Source organism: Mus caroli, unplaced genomic scaffold (genome assembly GCF_978045245.1).
Source record: "Mus caroli unplaced genomic scaffold, Mus_caroli_1 scaffold_12, whole genome shotgun sequence".
NCBI classification, from domain to species: domain Eukaryota; kingdom Metazoa; phylum Chordata; class Mammalia; order Rodentia; family Muridae; genus Mus; species Mus caroli.
In genome coordinates this window covers 33,521,674-33,531,017 of record NW_028227267.1, presented here as the reverse complement: position 1 = coordinate 33,531,017, position 9,344 = coordinate 33,521,674, and the positions used below count along the sequence as shown (strand labels likewise).

General features: G+C 40.5%; 1 pseudogene; it reads left to right on the top strand.

Annotated features, from left to right (window-relative positions):
* Positions 1–6,567: 6,567 nt before the first annotated feature.
* Positions 6,568–7,326, top strand: LOC147001672 (uncharacterized; annotated as a pseudogene).
* Positions 7,327–9,344: the final 2,018 nt, after the last annotated feature.

Here is a 9,344-nt window from a genome sequence, read left to right as displayed (position 1 = left end):
AGTAGGTCAACCAGTAGCTTAGGCTGAGAGAAGGAGAATGTAGAGAAATCAAAAGCTAGAATCAATTTCACTGGGAAAAGGGATCATTAAATTTTCCTGCAGAAAGAGCTGCATCTCTGAACTATGAAGGTTATTCTCAGAATTCCTAAGAGAACGAGATTCTCTTTTGTCTCTGTGGGAAAAAGTGTGGGATGGTGGATAGAGGGGAAGATAGTTGGTCAGAAACTCGAAGCTTCAAAGTTAAGTCTGACACATTGGAACAATCACTCTCAAAGAAGCTGGTCTGAAACTGGAGTTCCACACTGCTGTGAAGTGCCATATTGGTGCTGGGAATTGAATCTGGGTCCTCTGGTAGAGCAAAGGGCTCTCTTAACCAGAATTTCTAAAGACAAAATGTTATTATGTAGTGGCAGGTGTTTCCACCTTCAGTTCCATTGCTCTAAGAAGGTTCTAGTAGGAGGAGACATCTCTTCATCCATTTATGTGCCAGGAGTATTTTTGTAAATATTTTGTATGTTCCAGCTTTACTCTTTTCTGCTTGTTCTTTTTTCATCTTTATGAGTAGTTTATCATCTATCTATCTATCTATCTATCTATCTATCTATCTATCTATCTATCTATCTATCTATCTATCTATCATTTCAACCTTGCAGAGTCTAAAACTGTATATAGCCGCCATCCCCTTTGCTAGACACCCTAGGTGAGTAGCATAAGCATGTGTTGAGGCAGCTGCTCTTTAGAGGGACTCTATATACTATTTGCTCTGTACTGAGTTATGAGACCTCCAGGTAAATTTGGAAATTTGGGTCATATCAGGGCCTCTTATAGTTATTTTTTTCTCTAGTTATTTCTCTATCAGATTTTCTTTTTACTTTAGATTTCTTAAGGTCACCTTATAGGCTAACTGTTTTATTCCATACCATAAATAGCCAATTAAAAATATTATGAAGTTTTCCTTCAAAAATGGAATTTTTAAATTAGAAATCCACTGAATGCAAGCAGTTACCATTGAAAACTCTATGGAGAATTCTATAGTAACATCAATATATTAGGTAATATGTCAAGAAGTAAGGGGAGTAATAATAAACAACAAAGTTGAGTTGATATATCGTCACATTTTGAACCATCAGACCCTATATTGTCAGACTTTCTGCAAAGGATATCACTATTCTTTTTTTTAAATTATTAGTTATTTTTATTATTTTACATTTCAAATGTTATCCCCCTTCTGGTTTCCCCCCTGAAAATCTGCCATCTCACCCACCTTCCTCTGCTTTTGTGAGGGTTCCTGTCCCCCTCTTCCTGCCTACCCATGCACACCCGTCCCACCACCCTAGCATTCACGTATGCTGGAGCATGAAGCCTTCACAGGACCAAGGGCCTCCTCTCCCATTGATGCCAGACAAGGCCATCCTCTGCTACATATGCGGGTGGAGTCATGGGTGCCTCCATGTGCATTCTTTGGTTAGTGGTTTAGTCCGTGGAAGCTCTGTAGGGTCTGGTTGATTGCTACAGTTGTTTTTCCTATGGGGTTGCAAACCTGTTCAGCTCCTTCAGTTCTTCCCCTAACACCTCCATCGGGGTCCTCATGCTCAGTCCAATGGTTGGCTGCCAGCATCCGCATCTGTATAAATAAGGCTCTGGCCAAGCCTCTCAGAAGATATCCATATCAGGCTCCTGTCAGCAAGCACTTCTTGGCATTAGCAATAATGTCTGGTTTTGGTGGCTGCATATGGCAGTCTCTGAATGGCCTTTCCTTCAGTCTCTGCTCTACTCTTTCTCCCTGTATTTCCCTTAGACAGGAGCAATTCTGGGTTAAAATTTTGGAGATGGGTGGGTGGTTCCATCCCTCAATCAGGGGCCATACCTAAACTCTGGTTACGGTTTCTACAGGTTCTATCTCCTCTTTATTGGTTATTTCAGCTAATATCATCCTTGTTGGGCCCTGGAAGCCTCTTGCTTTCCTGGCATCTGGGACTTTTTGGAGGTTACACTCAGTTCCCAATCCCCCATTGCAACACACTCCTGTTCAGTTTCCTGACCTTTTTACACCTCCCCTGTCTCCTTGTACACCTGATCCTGCCTCCCTTTTTCCTCTCCTACTCTTTTCTTCCTCCCAAGTTCCTGCCACCCACTACCTACCGTGATTATTTTGTTCCCCCTTCTAAGTAGTACTGAGGCATCTACACTTTGGTATTCCTTCTTCTCAACCTTCATATGGTCTGTAAGTTGTATCATGGCTATTCTGAGCTGGATATCACTATTATTAATCTATAGAAAAAAGGATGAGGTTACCCTGTTAGGTAGGTTTTGTCACCTTGACCCAACATAAAGTCATCTAGAAACAGAAATCCTCAAGTAAGGAATTGCTTCTTCCAGACTGGCAAATTTATGCAGGGATTTTCTTGACTAGTGATTGATCTTGGAAGGCCCAGGCCACTGTGGTGGATGATTACCTTTAGTCAAATGGTCTTGAGTTGTATAAAAAAGAAACAAACTAGCAAGCCATGGGAGCAACCGTAATAAGTCATGTTCTTCCATGGTCTTTGCTTCTGTTTCTACCGCCAGATTCCTGCTTGAGTTCCTGTCTTATTTCTTTCAGTGATGGACTGTGATCTTGACACATATGACAAATAAACCTATTCCTGCCCAACTTAATTTTTGGTCATGGTGTTTATCACAGGAACAGATAGCAAGTTAGATCAGTTAGTTTTGATTAAGTTGCAGGTGAAAGTTTCAAGTAATTTAGGTTCAAGGACCCAAAACCTGTTGCATCTCCCTCTGCCCTTGACTTTCTCTTATGGATGTGGTAGTCTATGAAGGACTGCACAAGTCTGATTTGATAATGTGCAGACATATAGGATCAGAGCATTAGAGTATGGGCAAATGTTTTTCCTAAAGACGGTGACAATCTGCCTTCCTGTCCTTTGCCGTCACTAGAACATCCATCTGGTCATGATAAATTTCTTAATCACCTCTGGTGGTGTAATTCTGACTCCTTGAGTATTTTGTCCCTGCCACCCATGGGGAATGCATACTGTGAAAGCATCTGCTACCCTTTCCTCCCTGTAAACTCTGAGGCAGGAGATTCACTAGAGAGCCTTTAGTGACATCTACCTTGTCTGGCCGTGAGGAAAGTTGACCATCTGTCCATGGTTATGGAGAATCCTTCACTGACCTCTTGTGCTCAGTTTCCTGGACCGAATGCTTCTATCCTTAGCCATTCCATTTGTCTGCTAACTTTTATTCTCACTTTTCAGAGATGATAAGAAATTGGAATTTTTACAGAAAAGTCAAAAGCTATACTTTTCAACAATACAAAACAAATCTATCCCACTCTACTAGGACACCTCTTATCTTATCTTTTGAGATATGTTTTCACCAAGACTGGCTTTGCTATATAGCTGAGAATGACATGGAGTTCATGATCCTTCTTAATCCACCTCCCAATTGCTATATGGGATTATAGATTTGTGCTACCGAGAGATGCTGATGTTGGTTTTCTAAAGGGCACAATCACAGTTTGCTTTTTGTTGCTGACAAAAAAAAACAAAAAAAAACAACAACAAAAAAAAAAACAAAAGAAGAAAAAAAAAACAAAAAAACCCCCAAAACAAACAAACAAAAAACCAAAAACAAACAAACAAACAAACAGCAAAAACAAAAAGAAAACAAAACAAAAACCACTGAATACAACTGGGTGAGGAATGAGTTTACTACATCGTAGAGGTTAGGGTCCATCATCTACAGAAGCCAAGATAAAAGTTAAGGTAGGAACAGGCAGAGACCATGGAGGAATACTGCTGACTTGTTCACGTCCCCTGGCTTGGTCAACTTGCTTTCTTACCTCAACCCACAGTGACCTGTCCATGGAGGGACAACACACATTTTATATGTGCTATCCCATGTCAACCATTAATCAAGAAAATGTGCCGTAGATATTTTTCTACATTTGATGAAGGAAACTCCTTAGTTGAGGGTTCATCTTCCCAGGTGACTCTAGTTTGTTTTAAGTTGACAAAAACTAACCAGCACAGTTTTAATATTTGTGCTTATTGTAATTGGAATTCTTTGGGTTTAATTACCATAATAGGCCATACTCGTCTGAATTTATCAGAATGTAGGTGTGAGATTTCTTCCTCTGTCCTATTGGAAACCTTACATTTTTGGATGAAGGGACAAATTAGAAAGGTGTAATGATATTTTCCACAAATGGACTCTGTCTCTGTTGCTGTCTCTGCCTCTTGCCCCCCCCCCCCCCCCGTGTTATAGCTGGCTTTCAATTTGAAAAAAAAAAAAGAGTTAGATAGATGTGGTCTATTCTCTGTATCCCTGCTCTGTGCATGTATTCCATCTCTTTAGAAAAGCCTCCAATATCATCCTTGCTGAACATTGTGCACATTCCTCTTGAATGAATGGGTTTGTCCCTTTAGATACATAAAAGGGCAATCAAAAGATGGCCGGTATACAAATTCATAGATTTTGTGATGTGCTTCAATGGAAATGATTTGTGAACAATAAAAATCAGGACATTCAGCACGTGTGCAAATGAGGCCCTGGTGGCTATCTGCTGTCAGCCTCCCGTATTCCAATGAAGTCATATTTCCATTATTCATAGGCTAGTACAGAGTTAGACTCTGTACTTTCTCTCCTCAGTCTAGTGTTTATTGTTCTCCTCTTCATTTTCAGTTCTATGAATTTTCACTCCACATTATTTTAAGATTTAAGTGTCCAGATGGAGGCTGATTGTTTTCCTCACACCTGGTTTCCCAAGCAAGCACCATGTATTTGATTTTTCACTTAGCATGAGCCATTCATTCCTCCTGCCCTCCTTTTTGTAACATGTCCAGTTGCCCCTTTTTTTTGGTTCTAATGGTCTCATTAAGGACATTAGGAATTGAGACTCTTGAACATCATTTACCCAAGCACCGTCCAGGTTTCAATGTAGAATGGACTGAGAGAAAGAAAAACAGCCCCAGTTTCTATTCAACATCAGCCAAGCTATCATACTGCCCTTTCAAGGATGCTGTTGTAATTAAAATGGGCAACAAAGAGGCTAGCAGTACACTGACTACCCCAGCAAGTTGCCTTGATGCTTTTATATGGTTAATAAGACATAAATGTGGCTAATAGCAGCAGTTTTATATTGCACCAATGAAACATAATTTCAGAATGTGACACAAATTGTTCTTAATCAGTAGCCTTAATGATACCCCGAGACCTGTTTCCAAAGAGAATTTGATGTTTTGGAAAGGGATCCAGAAGTCCGAGACCCCAAATCACTCAGTTTTTCAGGAGGCTCAAGGCATTCCCAGGCTTGGGAACTTGATTGAGAGTTAAAGCTCTTTAGTTGTGTCTATTTTAGAATGCCATTTTAGAGCCTCACACCACTCTACTGCAGTCTCAAGCCAGGAAACCAACAAGCACTGCCAGTGTTGGATCTTTCCTTCAGGTTAAGGCACTTGTCACTCTTGATATTGCCTTATTGGAAAAAATGATCATAAATCCTGAACAAATGATAGCACACCATGTTAAGACATGCAGGATTATCTTCCCATGCCCAAGTTCTTTAGCTCCAAGTACCACACAGTTTCTAATTTATGTGCTTTTCTGTTTTCTCCTTTCTTCCTCATCTCATGCCCTAGCCTAATATTTTTTCTAAAGGTGTGCCTTCTTTTCTCTATGGCCATTTTTTTTCTTTATATTTTTGGGCCTGAGATGTGAAGAGGTAGAGTGATCACAAAACATATTTTTATATTTTTCAACCATATCATCCATCTTTATATTTTATTAACTGATTTTCTTTTTTTTTTTTTTTGATTTTCTTATTCCTTGGTAGTGTTTAGGGTTACTCAATTAGACTAAGATAAAGCTTTCATCCCATTGTACTGTATTTATAGATCTGCTATTGAACAGTTAACACTCTTCAGTGCAAAAATGAAGTTCCATTTGGCACAGATGCTGCTGTTTCTTTTTCATGTGTGTGTGTGTGTGCATATATGTGTGTTTCCCTGTTTAATATTGTGATTAGCCTTACAGAAAACTCTACATAGAAAAGAAATGAAAGACTTTAACAAATTTTCAAGGAGGAATAATGGCCTACCAGCCAAGTACATGAAATAGATTGTTCAGGATGTTATATGTAGAGATGGCTACCACAATGACAAACAGCTTCTCTATAAACTTAAGAGGGTTCCAGAGGGAAAATTCCCTGGATAACTTTCTATGAGTTATAGTTTTAAAAAAGACAATAGATTTAGATTTATTTTCATGTCTGTGTGTATGTGTCTTTGTGAATGTATGTTACATATGTCCAGGAAAGGGTACTGGATTCTACAAAGTTAGATTTACAGTCAGTTTTGAGGCATCCAATATAGGTACTGAGAATGGAAAACTGGTCCTTGATAAAGGCAGGATGGACTCCTAAATGCAGATAAAGAATAAGCAGACAAGAAAGGAGGTAAATAGGGAAAGGAGGGGTATAGGAAGAGGTAGATACAGAGAGCATGATTCACTAGAAATGGAAGTCACCATCTTTTTTGAAATAATCTTTAAGTAATTTGTCATATGTTGCTTCTTTTTTTGTGGGTGCAGTGAACTTTATTGATGGTATTCAAGAGAGTAGGGAGGGTTCCCTAGGCCCCTCCTGTTATTATGGGGGTCTGGGATGGAAATTGTGAGGGAGATGCTCAGTGTCGGGGGACCGAGTTGGGATAGGAACTCCTCAGCAACTGACAGCCTCTCTTGCTCTCAGTGTCCTTGCTGGGGTGGGTGGTCCAGGGCTTCTTACTCTTTGGAGGCCATGTAGGCCATAAGGTCCACCACCCTGTTGTTGTAGCCATATTCATTGTCATACCAAAAAATGAGCTTGACAAAGTTGTTGTTGAGAGCAATGCCAGTCTCAGCATCAAAGGTGGAAGGGTGGAAGTTGCTGTTGAAGTTGCAAGAGACAACCTGGTCCTTGGTGTAGCCCAGGATGCCTTTCAGTGGGCCCTCAGATGCCTGCTTCACCACCTTCTTGATGTCTTCATAATTGGCGGGTTTCTCCAGGTGGCACGTCAGATCCACAATGGACACATTGCAAGTAGGAACACTGAAGACCATGCCAGTGTGCTTCCCGTTCAGCTCTGGGATGACCTGGTCCACAGCCTTGACAACACCAGTGGATGCAGGGATGATGTTCTGGGCAGCCCCACGGCCATCACACCACAGCTTTCCAGAGGGGCCATCCACAGTCTTCTGAGTGGCAGTGATGGCATGGGCCATGGTCATGAGCCTTTCCACGATGTGAAAGTTGTCATGGATGACCTTGGCCAGGGGGGTTAAGAAGTTGATGGTGCAGGATGCATTGCTGACAATCTTGAGTGAGTTGTCATATTTCTTGTGATTCATACCCATCACAAACATGGGGACATCGGCAGAAGGGGCGGAGATGATGACCCTTTTGGCTCCACCCTTCAAGTGGGCTCCAGCCTTCTCCATGGTGGTGAAGACTCCAGTAGACTCCACGACATACTGAGCACCAGCATCACCCCCATTTGATGTTAGCAGGTTCTCGCTCCTGGAAAATGGTAATGGGCTTCCTATTGATAATAAGCTTCCCATTCTCGGCTTTGACTGTGCCATTGAATTTGCCATGTGTGGAGTCATACTGGAATATGTAGACCATGTAGTTGAGGTCAATAAGGTGTCGTTGATGGCAACAATCTCCACTTTGTCATGTGCAGAGCAGACAGCAGCCCTGTTAACCAGGTGCCCAATTCTGCCAAATCTGTTCACACTGACGTTCATCATTTTATTTACTGGACGAGGCTGGCACTGTACAAGAAGATGCGGCTGTCTCTGGAACAGGGAGGACCAGAGAGCTCATCTGTTGCTTCTTATACAGATGTGCCATAGCACTATGTTTCTGTATACCAGAGAACACAATTAATACAAAGGCTTTGTCTTCTCCATAGCATTACTGAACATTCAGTGGCTTTCCCTTGATTATTTTGCAATCAACCCCAAAACGTAGAAGCTCTTACACAATTTCTGGTGCATAATTTTCATTCATTTGTCTGATTTATACTTGTGGTCTTTCAGTATATCACCATGTATTGGTGGCATTATCCTATGTTCTCTTATCTAAGCACATATGAGAAAGTGAGTGGTTAGGCAGGATTCTTATAATCCTCTTGCTCAAAGGGATTTTCCTGATTAAAGGGAAGGCAAGAATTTTGGTCAAATCCGATTGCAGACATGTTAAAGGACAACCTCCTGAAAATTAGCAAATACTGTTTAGTTTATGGAAGAATTATCACAAGTCTGGCTATGGAAGAATTATCACAAGTCTGGCTGTCTAGGAGCACTCATGATAAGAAAGTCGAGGTTCTTTGAATTGTGGGGGCATAGCTTTTTCAGAAATGACACATGAGCTTTGAAATTTTCTGACTCTATTTCTTGCCAATGGCACAAGTAGGAACTCAAATTTCAGTGCTCAATTTGGTTTAGTATTTTTCTCTCCAGAGGTACTTCATAAGTAAGTTTGTCTGTCAGATTTCACAAGAGATATGTTTATTCCTCCATTAGTCACATTAACAGTCATTGACAATTTGAATGAACAATTCCTTGGACTTATACAGTAGTAGAGTTCACTCATTCCTGAATTTACTATCTGAAGTTCTTTCATAAATAGAAAATTTTCTTCCTTTTCTATTTAGTTACAGTTGATATAGCTCTTATAAAAAGCCAGGGATAAGTGTTTTTTTTTTAAGATTTATTTATTTATTATATGTAAGAACACTGCACCTGTCTTCAGACATACCAGAAGAGGGAGTCAGATTTCCTTACAGATGATTGTGAGCCACCATGTGGTTGCTGGGACTTGAACTCAGGACCTTCAGAAGATCAGTCGGGTGCTCTTACCCACTGAGCCATCTCACCAGCCCAAATGAAAAAAATCTATTTTTCTTGTGAGACAAGGTTTCTCTGTGTATCCCTGACTGTCCTGGAACTCACTCTGTAGACCAGGCTGGCATCGAACTCAGAAATCCACCTGTCTCTGCCTCCCAAGTGCTGGGATTAAAGGCATGCACCACCACTGCCCAGTGGGATAACTTTTAATTTCTATTTATTGACTATGTTTTAAATCTCTCATAGCTGATCAATTATTGTTTTTATTATTGCTATTACAATATATAGTATTTAAATGCTTTTTAAAACTTAATCTATTAGAGTTACCACTCTTATTGATGTTGAAATTGTACCATACATGGGAACCTCATTATACATCTTACCAGCCCTGAAGATGCTGTTGAGAGCTCACATTCTGAATGCTGAAGTGCTGGAGGGTTTCCCCACAG